Source organism: Loxodonta africana, chromosome 9, assembly GCF_030014295.1.
Source record: "Loxodonta africana isolate mLoxAfr1 chromosome 9, mLoxAfr1.hap2, whole genome shotgun sequence".
NCBI classification, from domain to species: domain Eukaryota; kingdom Metazoa; phylum Chordata; class Mammalia; order Proboscidea; family Elephantidae; genus Loxodonta; species Loxodonta africana.
Genome location: NC_087350.1, coordinates 62,635,241 through 62,649,473, shown reverse-complemented (window position 1 = coordinate 62,649,473; position 14,233 = coordinate 62,635,241). Strand labels below are relative to the sequence as shown.

Sequence of the window (14,233 nt, the reverse complement as noted above, 5' to 3'; positions counted from 1 at the left end):
TAACAATGCAGGGAGTATGCAATGTAATAGATGAGTCTGACTGCACGCTTTTCCTGTGCCGGAGGAGAAAGACGTGTGTAGACCAGCCCCTGGAAGCGCCTGTTTGCGGTATTTATCTTCCACAAAGCCTGAGGGCAATTTTAATAAATGAGAATTTATTCCTGGCGCCATCACTATCTTTCTGACCTGACACAGAGGAAATGTTGTCTGCAAATGTGATCACTATAAGCCCATATTTATCATCTACATAAAACCCCGGTAAGTGTAATAAAAATGTGTTTGTTAGAGGACAAAAGAGCAGCTTTTCAGTTTTTAGGTTCGTTTAAAGAGCCCTTAGGAGCCCTGGTAGCGCAATGGTTAAGCGTGAGGCTGCTAACTGAAAGGTTGGTGGTTCAAACCCACCCAGTGGCTCTGTGGGAGAAAAACCTGACAATCTGCTCCCATAAAGATTATAGCCAAAGAAACCCTATGGGGCGGCTCTGCTCTGTGGCATGGGGTCACTATGAGTCGAAATAGACTCAATGGCACACAACAAAAACAAAAGAGCCCTAGACGTGTCATTTCCTCCCTTTTCCTCCCTTCAGAGGTTCTGATAGTCTCACCTGGTGGGTGGGCATCCAGAGTGTGCCCGTGCTGTACATTTCTGTCCAGCTGTGCCTCAGTTTCTTCATTTGTAAAATCTGTGTGATCCGTGTCTTGCCTACTCATGGGGATCAGATACCATATTTGGAAAGCTCTCAAGTTTTTTTTTTTTTAATAGACCTTTTTTTTTGGAGCAGTTTTAGGTTTATAGGAAAGTTGTGCAGAAAGTCCGGAGTTCCCACATGCCCCCCCAGCACACGGTTTCTCCTCTTACTGACATTTTGCGTTCCTGTGGTATGTTTGTTACGATTGAGCCAATATCAATATGTTATTATTAACTGAAGTCCATAGTTTACATTAAGGTTCACAATTTATGTTGTACCATCCTGTGGGTTTTGACAAATGCATAATGTCATGGGTCCGCCATTACTGTATCCTGTGGAATAGTTTCACTGACCTGACTCTCTTAAGTTTCAAAGGTCTGTGCTGATGGTAGGGGTCAAGGTGGTGAGACATCATGAAGTGGCAATGAAGGGAGTAGCTCAGAGCTTGGATTCTAGTGTCAAATCTTATTCAAATCTGGGTTCTGCCCCTTAGGAGAAACACGATGTTGGAGAAGTCACTTCCCATTCTTGGGTCTCAGCTCCTCATCTATAGGATGGGAATACCCGCCAACCAACCCACCCAGTGCCATTGAGTCAATTCAGACTCATAGTGACCCTATAGACAGAATAGAACTGCCCCCATAGGGTTTCCAAGGAGCGGCTGGTGGATTAGAGTACCTGTCTCATTCGATGTCCTGAGGATTAAGTGAGATCATGAATGTAAAGTACTTATAACATAGTAAGAGCTCAAATTGTTGCTATTTTTCTCTTTTCCCTTATATGCAGTAAGGTGGACGATCTGTATATATTTTTTGATTTAGTGGGTCATTAACATTTCATATGTTTATTCAGTCTGTGTCAGACCTCAGTTACTCCAGCACCATGGGGTATGTTGTATGTGAATAAAGGTTCTAGTCAAGTCTCTCTGAAGTTCAGTACTGGGAGGCAGTGTAGCAGGGAGGGTAAGAGCAAGCTGGTGACTTTGGGCTGGGTACTCACCCTCCTCGGGTCTCTTTCCTCACCTATAAAGAGGGTGGTAACAACAAAGCGGCATTAAATGAGGTGCGTCAAAAAACATGTGTTCTTGCTCCTGCCTGAGGCAAGGTGAGAAGGCAGAAAGGGACAGGGGCTGGTTGAATGAACACGGGAAATGCAGGGTGGAAAGGAGGAGTGTGCTGTCATGTTATAGAGAGAGCAACTAGGGTCACGTAACAATGTGTGTATAAATTTTTGTAGGAGAAACTGACTTGAACTGTAAACTTTCACTTAAAGCACAATAAAAAAAAACACATTCTTTAAAATGTCTTGTACATTCATCTTTCCATTCCCACGGATATTAATCTATTGCAGACCTATAACATTATATGTTGGAGACCTGGTGGCACAGTGGTTAAGAACTCAGCTTCTCACCAAAAGCTCCTTGGAAACCTTACAGGGAAATTCTACTTTGTTCTATAGGTCACCATGAGTTGGAATCGACTTGACGGCAGTAGGTTTTTTTTTTTTTTTTTGGTTTTTATGTAAAGCACAGGCCTGGTTCATAGTAAGCGCTCAATAAATGGCAGCTTTTCCTTGGCAGCTGTTGGACGCTTTGTCCTGTCTGTGTCGATTATAGCTCAGGTTTTTAATTATGTTGCTCAAATCTCTATTCTTACCTATTTTGGTTTGCTCCTTCTATCAGTGATGGAGATAGAAGAATTTCCAACTCTGAGTGTAGATTTTCTGTTTCTCCTTTTACTTCTGACAAGTTTGTTCTTGTTTTTTAAATTAAGAGATAATTCATGTACTATAAAATTCATCCTGTTTCAGCATACAATTCGTGAATTTTCATGTAATCACAAGGTTGTAAACTGTCATGACTATCTAATCCTAGAATATTTTCATCACCCCGAAAGGAAACCCTGTACTTGTAAGCAGTGATTCCCTTTTTCCCCTTTCTCTAACCCTTCACAACCATTAATCTTTTTTTTCTGTCTCTGGATTTTCCCATTTTGGACATTGGATATTCACGGAACCTTACAATATATGGCCTTTTGTGTCTGGCTTCTTTCACTTAGCATAGTGTTTCCAGGGTGCATCCATGTGGTAGCATGGATCAGTATTTCATTCCTTTTTATGGCTGAATATATTCAATTGTATGAATATAGCATGTTTTGTTTATATGTGTTCATATGATAGACATTTGGGTCATTTCCACTTTTTGCCTATCATGAATAGTGCTGCTATGAACATTCTGGAACAAGTTTTTATATGAACATGTTTTCAGGCCACTTCTGTTAAGTTTTGTTCTGATAAGCTTCATTATGTTGTAGCTTACAAATTTAGCATTGTTGTAACTTCCTGGTAGGTTGACCCTTTTATTGTTAAGAAATGTCACTTTTTAAGTTTTCCTCTATTAGCCTGTTTTATATATACATATTTTTTTTCTTTTAGTAGTTAAGGTAGATTACAACATCCTTGAACTTATTGAAGTCTAACATAAATGAATACTTTTGGTACTTCCTGGACAACTCAAGGACTTTAGGATACTTTTAGCCTATTGTGCTCTCCTTGCCATGGATTTCAATTCTATTTAAACTACAAAATGCATTATTATTAATGCCTTATCCAGTCAATCTTCATTTAGATCTATCTGCATGTTTAGTTTTTATTACTCCTTATTATTTTTGTTGTTGTTGTTGTTGTTACTCTTTGTTTCCTCTTGAATTCCCATGCGTCCGTCTAGGCTCGTTCTCCTTCTCCTAGAACTGCCATTATTATTTTTCTTTAGTATTAGAGATAGTGTTTTCTTTCCAGTCCAGATCTTCTGGTGACACATAATCTCAGTTTTTATTTGCCGAAAAAGCCTCTATTTTGTTTTTATTTTTGAAGATATTTTTGGTGAGTCAAGAATTTGAGAAGATGGCACAGTTATTTTCTTTTAACCCTTTGAAGATGTCATTGCATTCCATTGTTTCTGTTAAAAAGTCAGCCATTAGTCCTGCTCTTGCTGCTTTTAAAATTGTTTCTTTGCTTTGATTTGCAGCAGTTGTATTCTGATAGGCCTAGGTATACCAACGACCAAACCCGCTGCTGTCAAGTTGGTTCCAACTCATAGTGATCCCAGAGGGCGGAGTAGAACTGCCCCATCGGGTTTCCAAGGCTGTAAATCTTTACAGAAGCAGACTGCCACATCTTTCTCCCACGGAGCAGCTGGTAGCTTTGAACAGCTGACCTCTTGATTAGCAGCCAAGCAGCTTAACCACTGTGCCACCAGGGCTCCTTGCCTAGGTATAGCTTTATATATATCCTGCTTGGGTTTCATAGCACATATTGAACCTGTGACATGACATGGTATCTTTTATCATAGCGTCTGCCTCCTCCTTTTTCATCTCCTTCTGGGACTGTAATGGTATGTGTGTTAGACCTTTTCACTGTGCCTCTAAGGCTCTTTTCTGTATTTTCCATTCTTTAGGCTTTTTGTGATTCAGTTTAGATATTTTCTACTGACTTATCTTCTAGCTCATTAATCCTGCCCTCTTTTGTGTTTAATTGGTATTTAATCCTGTTTATTGAGTTCTTAATTTCAGCTATTGTAATATCTAGTCCTAGAATTTTCATTTGATTTTTAAAAAATAGTTTCCAGTTCTTTGATGATAATATCCATCATCATCTATTTTCTTTAATATTTAATTGCACTTATTTTATCGTCTCTGTGGACTCCAATATCTGGTTCTTCTGTGGATGTGTTTTCTATCTTTTCTCTTGCTTTTCAGTCAGTAGGTCTTACCTTCTGGTAGTCCTGGTAATTTTTTATTGAAGACTGGACATTTTATATGAAGAATTAAAGACACATGAAGTCTTTGAATCTTCATTCAGAGAGGATTTGCTTTTCTTCTGGCCAAAGGAGGGTTTGGATAGATTGGGTTGTGGGCTGCAGATCGAGTGAAACAAACAAACCAGACCAAACTCATTGCTGTCGAGTCAGTTCCGACTCATAGCAACCCTACAGGACAGAGTAGAACTGCCCCATAGGGTTTCCAAGGAGCGGCTGGTGGATTTGAACTACCGACCTTTTGGTTAGCAACTGATCTCTTAACCACTGTGCCACCAGGGAGGGCTAGTTTATTTCTGGTTACCCCTTAGTCTCAGGGGTAGCCCTCGAGGGGATTTAACTGAAAACTTGTTAAAAAAATTCTTTTTTAACCAGGGCTCCTCCATGGCAAGTTCAGTTTTTATCACCCAGCCTTGTGAGGCTTCTGACAGCTCTGCTAAGCTTTTCAGCCCTGCTTAGGAGTTGGTAGGATCCGTGAGGGCATCAGCAGGTCCAAGAGCCCTCCTCATCTCTCTGAACTTCCTTTCTTTCCAGGATCTTGGCCCTCAAGTCCTCACTGCATTGCTAGCTCTCTCATGTGTTCAAACAAATTAAAACGAAAGTTTTTTAAGCTGCTTTCAGTGTGAGGCATTGGTCTGATAAAAGCTCGTCTGCCATAATCTGCAGTAAAGTCCAACTGTAGTTTCTAGCATTATTGTTATTATTATTATTTGAAAATCCTTCAAAGAAGATGTCACTTGAGGCCAAAAACCCTTTGACAAGTTTACAGGATGGGAGCCTCTTCCCATCCCTTCTGTGAAGAGGCTTCTGAGCTATCGAAGCAGGAAGTGACATTTACAGAGCATCTTTTATGTGCAAAGACCTCCTGTATGTGTGGCAGGAAACAGGTGAAGACATTTTTTTCCCGGGGAAGGAGAATGGGACTGTGGTGAGGAATGCATTGGGTAAGAGGGATGTGGGTCAGAGGATGGGTCCTGAGGATGCAGTGTGAGAACAGGCAATGGAGGAGGACATGGGTCAATGAGGCCCCAGGAACGTGGGCAGTATCTTTACCCATTTGATGCTGGTGGGGATTCTCCTTGATGGGGACCAGGTGCTACAGCATAATGAACTGACACTTCATACACACACACAGATACACACACACGCACACACAGAGCAAGCCCCTTGCTGCCTTCAGCTCTCATTCTTTTACTGTCTCCCGCTAAATATTTCCAGCTTCCTGAATATGGCTACCTGGGTGTCTCATAGGAGGAGGACCAGCTTGCCGTAGCCCAAACGAAATGATCTGTGTGTTGTCGACTTAGCCTTGCTACTGCCTCCTTCTCAGTTCTCTGCATTGCAAGAGAAGCCAGGAACCTCTTTTCCCAGAATCTTCTTCCCTATATAATTCCAAGTTAGAATTTACCAGCTCTACATGGGAAGTATATTATAGCCCTGGGCCTCTTTCTTCCTCCTCACTGCTGCCTGCATTTGAGCCTCTGTCACTGACTGTCCCAATTGGCAGGAGAGCCTCTTATTGGATATCTGTGTCAGGGCTCAGTCAGAAGAAAGAAACCACACAGTAGTTTAAACAAGAAATTTTTAATACAAAGAATTATTAACTAACAGATTGGAGTAGCAAGGAGTTGGTAAGTAAAGAGAACTCTGTAGGAATAGCAGATAGAAGGAGCAGCCACCATCCCTAGGGCTGAGATAGAACACCCAAGGAAGAACCCCCGTACGCCCACCCCCTGCTGAGAACCAGACCTTGTTGGGGAGAACACGGCTGTGGCTGCCCCACAGTGACTGGATGGCAGAGGTCTCTGCGGTGCCACATTGGCAGAATGTACTAAAAATCTGGCCTCTGGAACTTGCCAGAAATTTGCACTTGATGTTGTCAAGGAAAGCTGTCCACGGAGACGTGAAGTGTCCATGGAGAAGTGGCTCAGTGCAGGTGCTCCCCTGTTTGTGGTGGGTAGGGGAGAAGCTGCTGGCTGCTAAGTGCTGCTGACCACCGTGTACAGCAGGATCCATGTGCTAGAAAAGGACTGTGCCTCAGGAGCCTGACGTTGGAGATGTCGCCTGCACTGCGGGAGCTGGATGCTGGAGAAGCCATCTGTGCTCTAGCCTGCTGAGATGAACACCCCAGAACCAGGAAGGAAAGTCCTCTCCTCCACCAGTGTTTCTCCAGCACCCCCTAATGACAAGGCTTACACTGCACCAGTTGGCCAAGAAAAAGTACTTAAAGGGCCCATCTCCATTTTGAAATCTGGACCCTGAGTGAAAGAAGGGTTAGTTTGGAGCTGAAAGCAATAACTGGCACAATGTCACTCTACTGTCATTGTGCTAGGCAATATAGTCAAGTGGTTAAGAGTGGACTCGAGTCAGGCTTCCTGGGTTCAAGTCTCAACTCTGCTACTTCGTGTAACCTTACGAGATTTATTTAACTGTCTCAATTTTCTGATCTGTGACACTGGGTAATAATGGCATCACCCTCATCGGGGGTATTGTTCTGATTGAGTTGATGTTTGTAAAACATGCAGAAGAGTATCTGGCCCAGAGTAAGCAATATACCAGAGTTTAAATATTATTATTACCAGTCACACTCAATTCTATCCTTCAAGTTGCAGCCAGGGTGGGCTTTCCATTGCAGGTATGGATTTTAGTCCATAGTACAGAGGCATAAGACATCCTATTCCTTTATTCCTCTTTTGTCTGAAGTGGGAAGCAGGGATAGGGCATATGAATATAAGAAGTTGTCTTCTTAATAACTTACCCAGTTCATATCGCAAAATCCAGAAATCTGGCTGCATCACTTTGTTGCTTAGAACCCATCTGTGGCTCCCCAAGTCCCTTCACCTGGATACGAGGCTCTTGCTCTGCCCACTGGATCTCCCACCACACCTGGCTCAGGCTTTCACTTTAGTAATTCCAAACGTTTAAGTTCTCTACCCTTGCACCCCACCAGGTTGTGTCTCTGTTTTCCTTTTGAGATACTGTTTTCTTCCTGTTTGCTTGGCTAATTCCTCTTCAACCTTCAGAAAACTCTAGTAGCATCTCCCAGCAGTGCACAAGGCTGATATACTGCACCAGCTCCCCCAGGAATCCTTCCCCGAGCTCCCAAGTTGGCTGCAAAATGCTCCTCAAATATTTACTCCCAAAGTTGTTGTCCCATTATATTGAAATTATATGCTTTGGGCCTGGCTAAAGTTGAAGGCACTTGGGGTGTCCTGAATGTTGCTCATGTTTGCACACTGTTGTAGCACAAACAGGACTGTCTGTCTGTGCTGGCTGTGCACCCCACCATCTAGGGCTGCTGTTTGCAGAGGTTTGCACACCTGGCCTGCTCTTCTCTATGGCGCAAGCACCAAACGGAGTCACACAGTAGGTGAATTTTACCCTCAAGTTCTAGAAATTTATCACAGTACCCCTTTATAACTGCCAGTTACACTAACAGGCCTCTCCTAAGGACTTGTGTTGATAAAAAGTTGTTAGTTAGGAGTGACTGAAAATATTTTTAAATGACAAAACCACAGACCTTTAAAAGAGGTGTCTGGTACTAATTGCTCTACGTTCACGGGTACCTCAGACATAGGGCTAGGGTGGGGGAAAAGAAGAGGAACGCCATACTGTGATGCAACCAAAGGTTTTAATTGGCGGCAGCTCCTCTTGCAGTGGCTTTTTCAGGAGCTGAAGCGACTCATTGGTGGCACAGGGATGGCTCAGACATCTTCTCCTCCAGGGGAGTTTGCGAATCAGTCTTCATGACTCCTGTTCACTGCCTTCTTCCTCTAGGGGGCGCTCCAGCAGCTGTGCAGCCTCAGAGAACTGCGTGGGTGCTGCAGACTACATTCTTCAGGGCCTCCCATAGGTACACAACTTGAGCATCCCCCAGTTGTGGGAGGGGTCATATGGGTGTCTATTGTTCAAAACTCTTTGGCGAGAATCTGCATTCAGATCTGAAAAAAAAGAAGGAAAAATTATTCTGCGTAAAGGCTTTGAATTACACATGAATGAACTGTCTTGGTTATATCTATTCTGGTGATTTCTCCAATTATTAATGGCCATTAAAAAAATTCTGCTTGAGCTAAGAATGACCCCCACAATGGGTTAAGCAATGGAGATTTTGGGGTTTACTTGTTATCTCAGCATAGTGTAGCTGATTCTGATTAATACACATATACAGTTACCATTTGTTGAGTGCCTTCTTTGTGTAGGGCCATATTCAAGGCACTTCTATACATTACCTTATTGCATCTTCTGAACAACCTGAATGGTAGCTAATGCATTATAATTATCACTATTTTACAAATAAGGATGCTGAAGCTCTGAGAGTGTCTTGCTCAAGCTCAGTTAGTGGTAGAGACAGGGTTTAAATTGATATGTAAGGCTCTAAAGCCAGTGATCTTAACTACTACTTATATAGTCTTTAGGCAGTATCGTTTACAGGCTAGGGTAACTACTCCCCTTCCACACCCCCAAAAGCTGAAAGAAATCCATGAATGTCACAACAGGAGGTGGCTGGGGGACTGAGGTTTAGAGAAATAGCTCAGGAGTTCTTGCAAACTACTGACCCAAGCAGTGGTATTTTCATTTGCCTCATATGCATGTGAAAGCTGGACAGTAAATAAGGAAGACTGAAGAAGAATTGATGCATTTGAATTATGGCATTGGTGAAGAATAGTGAATATACCATGGACTGCCAGAAGAATGAACAAATCTGTCTTGGAGGAAGTACAGCCAGAATGCTCGTTAGAAGCAAGGATGGTAAGACTTCGTCTCATATACTTTGGACATGTTATTAGGAGGGACAAGTCTCTGGAGAAGGACATTATTATTGATAAAGTAGAGGGTTAGTGAAAAAGAGGAAGACCCTCAATGAGATGGATTGACACAGTGGCTGTAACAATGGGCTCAAACATAGCAGCGATTGTGAGGGTGGGGTAAGACTGGGCAGTGTTTCGTTCTGTTGTACATAGAGTCGCTATGAGTCAGAACTGACTTGATGGCACATGACAAACAACACCACCACTATATCCATGCCAAGAACCTACCGAAAGTCCGTGGATGATGCTGTTGGGATGTCCTTGGACTATGGGGGTCAACATTGGTAGAGGACCTCTGGCTGCCCATGCAACAACAACAGAAGATCTTTGAAGCCAAGTTTTAGTGGGCTGTGGAAGGAGGAAATGGCATGGGCTTCTGGTCTACAGCCCCATTCCCAGAAGCCCATTGGTATTTAGTAGTGGGCCATCCTGGGCCAGCCTCTCTCAAGGCCTCACATCCCGCCTCTCTCCCAAACCTTCTGTGGCTCTCAGTGGCCAGCAGGTTCAGGCCCTTCTGCCTGGGCCTACCTCTCTGAAGACCAGTTCTTCCTCTCACACACTAAGTTCTCTTACCCGTGGGAAGGACTTGGCAGCTCTATTCTGCCAGCCTTTACCTGCAGGGGCTCCTTGTTCAATCAACAGTTCTTGAGGTCTGGTGCAGTTCTTTAGGCAGGGCTGTTTCCTGAGTGAACATAAGACAGTGGCTGAAAAATTCTGGTCTCTTCTCTGCCAAATCCTATGACATCAGAACCAAACCCCAGTACGTGCAGTAGCGTACACTGATAAGCTCGTGTTCAGGTGTGTGCTCTTGGGCAGATTCCTTAGTCTCTTTGAGCCTTACTTTCTTATCTGGAAAATGGGAATAACTTGTGATGGTTAATTTTATGTGTCAACTCGGCTAGGCCATGGTGCCCAGTTGTTGGTCAACCCGTAGGACTTGGCTCTCCTCACCCATGTGCCGTGTGGACTGATGGCTTTGTGGACAATTAATGGGTTTGCTTTCTGGCCGCCTCTTGTGGGACCACCTCCCTGTGCCACCCTCCTCATCCCAAATCTGTTTTTCCTCCTGCCATGTTTTCTATTTTGGGGACAGGTTCCAGTAGTCACCGTGTGTCTGGAGGCAGAAATGTGGACCCCCACCTTCTCCTCCTCCCCTCTGGGCCTTTATTTCTCCACCTCACACATTAAATCATTCATCAAGCCCTTTGATTCTACCTCATAAATATCTCCTTAATCCATTTGCACCCTTGTCATGGATTGAATTGTGCCCCCCCCAAAATATGTGTCAACTTGGTTAGGCCAGGATTCCCAGTATTCTGTGGCTGTCCTCCATTTTGTGATTATAATTTTATGTTAAAGAAGATTAGCGTGGGATTGTAACACCACCCTTACCCACGTCACACCCCTGATCCAATGTAAAGGGAGTTTCCCTGGGGTGTGGCCTGTACCACCTTTTATCTCTCAAGAGATAAAAGGAAAGGGAAGCGAGCAAAGACTTGAGGACCTTGTACCACCAAGAAAACACTGTGAGCAGAGCACATCCTTTGGACCTGGGGTACCTGTGCCTGAGAAGCTCCTCAACCAGGGGAAGATTGAGGACAAAGACCTTCCTCCACAGCCGACAGAGAAAGAAAGCCTTCCCCTGGAGCTGATGCCCTGAACTTGGACTTTCAGCCTACTTTACTGTGAGGAAATAAATTTCGCTTTGTTAAAGCTATCCACTTGTGGTATTTCTGTTATAGCAGCACTAGATGACGAAGACAACCTTCCATCCACATTGCCCTGACCGCCACACCCTCTCACTTGGACGATCCAGGTGGACCACAACCACATCTTCCATACTGGTCACCTGGCTCACCTGTAACTGGAAGGTCAGCCCCAAATGCAAACCCCATCAGATCACTCCTCTGTCTCAAACTTCAATGGCTCCCCAATTTTTCTGCTTAGAACATTCTTTGTGATCTGGCCCTGGCAACTTTCCCGGCCACATTCATTCCCAGCTTCATTCACTCACTATACCTTGACTGTAAGGAGCTGCCGGCCATGACTCATCGCCTCTTATTCTGCCATCACTGTGCCTTTGCACAAAGCTGTTCCCTTCTGGAACACTTCCTTCTTGAACACTTAGCTCAGGTGTCACTTCCTCTGGGGAGCCATCCATTATACCTAGGATGAATTCTAGGCCTTCTCCTTTATGGTCCCATAGTTCCCTTGCTTCCCCGTATCATGGTCCTTACCCCATCGTTGCACAGTGTCTGCCTGGCCCATAGCAGATGCTCAATAAATACTTGTCAAATGGACTGTACCATCACTGCCTGTTTATTTGCCTACCAGAGTCTAGACTTTAACCTGTGAATTTTTTTTTCATTTGCTCGGCATATATTTACTGAGGACCTACTCACTGTGTGAGGTGCCAGGGATACTGCGGTGAGCAAGAGAGTCTCTGCTCTCAGGGAGGCAGGGCTGGGTCCACTTCACCTTGGGATTCCAGCACTTAGCACAGGGCTGGACACAGAGTAGGTGCCCTCTCAATATCAGTTGATTACCTGAGTCTTTGCTGACTGTTGGACAATAGCAGTATACTCACCTCTATCCCCTTTCTCCCTTCCACTAATGGGTTTTTAACTCCCTGCTGATAGAAATGGATAGAAACATCCCCATTTGAGACTTCCTCATTTTCCCCAGTGGCTTCAGTCTTAGAAGTTAACGGCGGGAAGAGAAACAGCCAACATGTGAAGGACACAGACATTCATTGAGCATCTCAGACTAGTCCTTTTAAATCTAGGAGCCCATTTAACTTATCACCATCGTATAAGGCAGGCCTTGCCCCACTTTTCATGGGGAGAACTGAGTGTCAGAAAGGTGACCTTTCCAAGGTCTCACAGCTAAGAGGAACAGTTGGGATTTTAACGTACTTTTGTCTGATGTCAGATCCCGTATTCTCTACGGCTTCACTCTACAGGCAATTCCAAGGAAAGAGATGTTCAGAACCACCTTCTTCCTTTGAGACTTGAAGGCAGGTGGTTTTTAAATGAAAAAGCCCCACTGAAACTCAGCAAAGCAGCGGAGTAGTTAAGAGCGCATGTTTTGGAGTCAGATGGACTCAGGATCTAATTCTTGCTGCACCTCGAGGTGTAATTTAGAGCAATTTAACCTCCTTGAGCCTCAGTTTTCCCATCTATTAAATGGGGATGGTAAATCTGGCTCCAGGGTGTTGTGAAGATTGGGTGAGGTAAAGATATAAAGTGTTTAACACGGTGTCTGGTACATAGTAAGTCCTTAATAACGCTAATGATGGTGATGTAGGGGTGAGGCTGGCTGGGGAGGGCGGGCTGTGGTGTTTCATGCACTACCAGTGCCCCCCTCTAGAGGGAAGTAGGAGCCAAAGAAAAGGGCCCTTGGGTTATTCCCCGTGTGTTGTGAACTTTAGGTCTGAGGAGCCTATAGAACTTCTACCAGAACAAGAAAGATCAAGGAGCTCAAACAGGAAGGCTTCTGGAGCTGGAGAAGCCCTTAGTCATTCAGCACAGCTGGGAAGGCAGACCCAGAGAGAGAACAATGGGCTCAAGGTAAGTCAGGGTGGTTCTTGTAGTGAAGTCAATAGGTGTCCTGGGAGTGATGGAGACATTGTCCTTTTTAGTACAGAAAAAATACCCCTCCCACTCTTAGGTCTAACCTTTGAGCTTCACTCACCTGCAGCTGGCAGAGCAGAGAGGAGGCTGTCTGTGATGTCACAGAGCCAGAGAACAGGGAACGCTGGGGGAGAGGGGGCTTGGGCTGGACCTCAAAGGCAGGAAGGAGGGAGGATGAAGTCTGGTGACACTCTCTCCAGTGGCCCTTCCCTCTGTCCACGATGCCATGCTGACCACCATGCTGTCCACCAGGGCAGTGGAAGAGAAATCCTGGCCCTTTTGTGAAGGCACCTTGAAGACGGCCAGGGCAGAAGGGGCAGCAGAGCACAGCGCTTAGACATGGGGTCACATTCGGCCTCCTAAGGCAAAAGTACTTCACAGCTTGGTGTCTTCATCTGCAAAATGGGAATAGGAACAATTATATGTCTTATATTGACTCGACAGCACTGGGTTATATATACAAAAATATAACTATATGTCTATTTATTGTATTATATATATAAATATATATTTAATATATATTTATTGTTATAAAAATACACATAACACAACATTTGTTGTCCTGTATATATTTTTTAGAGTTAAATGAGGTCATATAAACATATGAACATGCTGCCTACATGTAGTAACCATTCAATGAATAGTAGTTGTTAATAATATGCACAAAAAATTAAGTGACATTTTCTTTCCAAACGGGCCCTCCAAAGAAAGGGTATCATGTTATATTTGAGTCTTTACAAAATCTCTCATTTTATAGGCACTCTTTCAATTCCTTTATTTAGGACATCCCAGTACTATCTGGGAAAGCCAAATTAGGTTAAAATGTTCTCAATCAGTGCTATTTTTGGATGCTTATCGAGGGCACCTGATACAATAGAAAGAAGAAAGCAAAGAAATTCAGCACACTTTTTGGAGATTATTCCAGATGGTGGGGCAGTGGGAGGGGATGTGACCTTATGCCATAAGTGTTAGATGCTAGAAAAGACAGCCTTTATATCCCGTTGCCGTCGAGTCTGACTCCTAGCGACCCTACAAGGATGGGGTAGAACTACCCCATACGGTTTCCGGGGAGGTCCTGGTGGATTCAAACCACTGATCTTTTGGTTAGCAGCCGCAGCTCTTAACCACCATGCTACTAGGATCCTCCGGCCTTTATATGATTGCTTGAAAAGCAACACTCTTAAATTGGTAGTAGTGAAGGTTTTCAATCTGGCTGTAGATGAGAATCACCTGAGGTGCTTTTAAAACCCTGAGCCTGCCAGTGCCCTAGTCCCCGGTAAATTAGAATCTTTG

At 44.0% G+C, this 14,233-nt stretch overlaps 1 long non-coding RNA gene across 1 annotated transcript in view; it reads left to right on the top strand.

Annotated features, from left to right (window-relative positions):
- Nucleotides 1–3,358: 3,358 nt before the first annotated feature.
- Nucleotides 3,359–14,233, top strand: part of LOC111749837 (uncharacterized) — a 133,825-nt gene continuing 122,950 nt past the window's right edge. The window contains exon 1 of the long non-coding RNA XR_002785021.2: nucleotides 3,359–12,877. This is a non-coding gene — a long non-coding RNA (uncharacterized LOC111749837). The remainder of the gene's footprint in view (nucleotides 12,878–14,233) is intronic.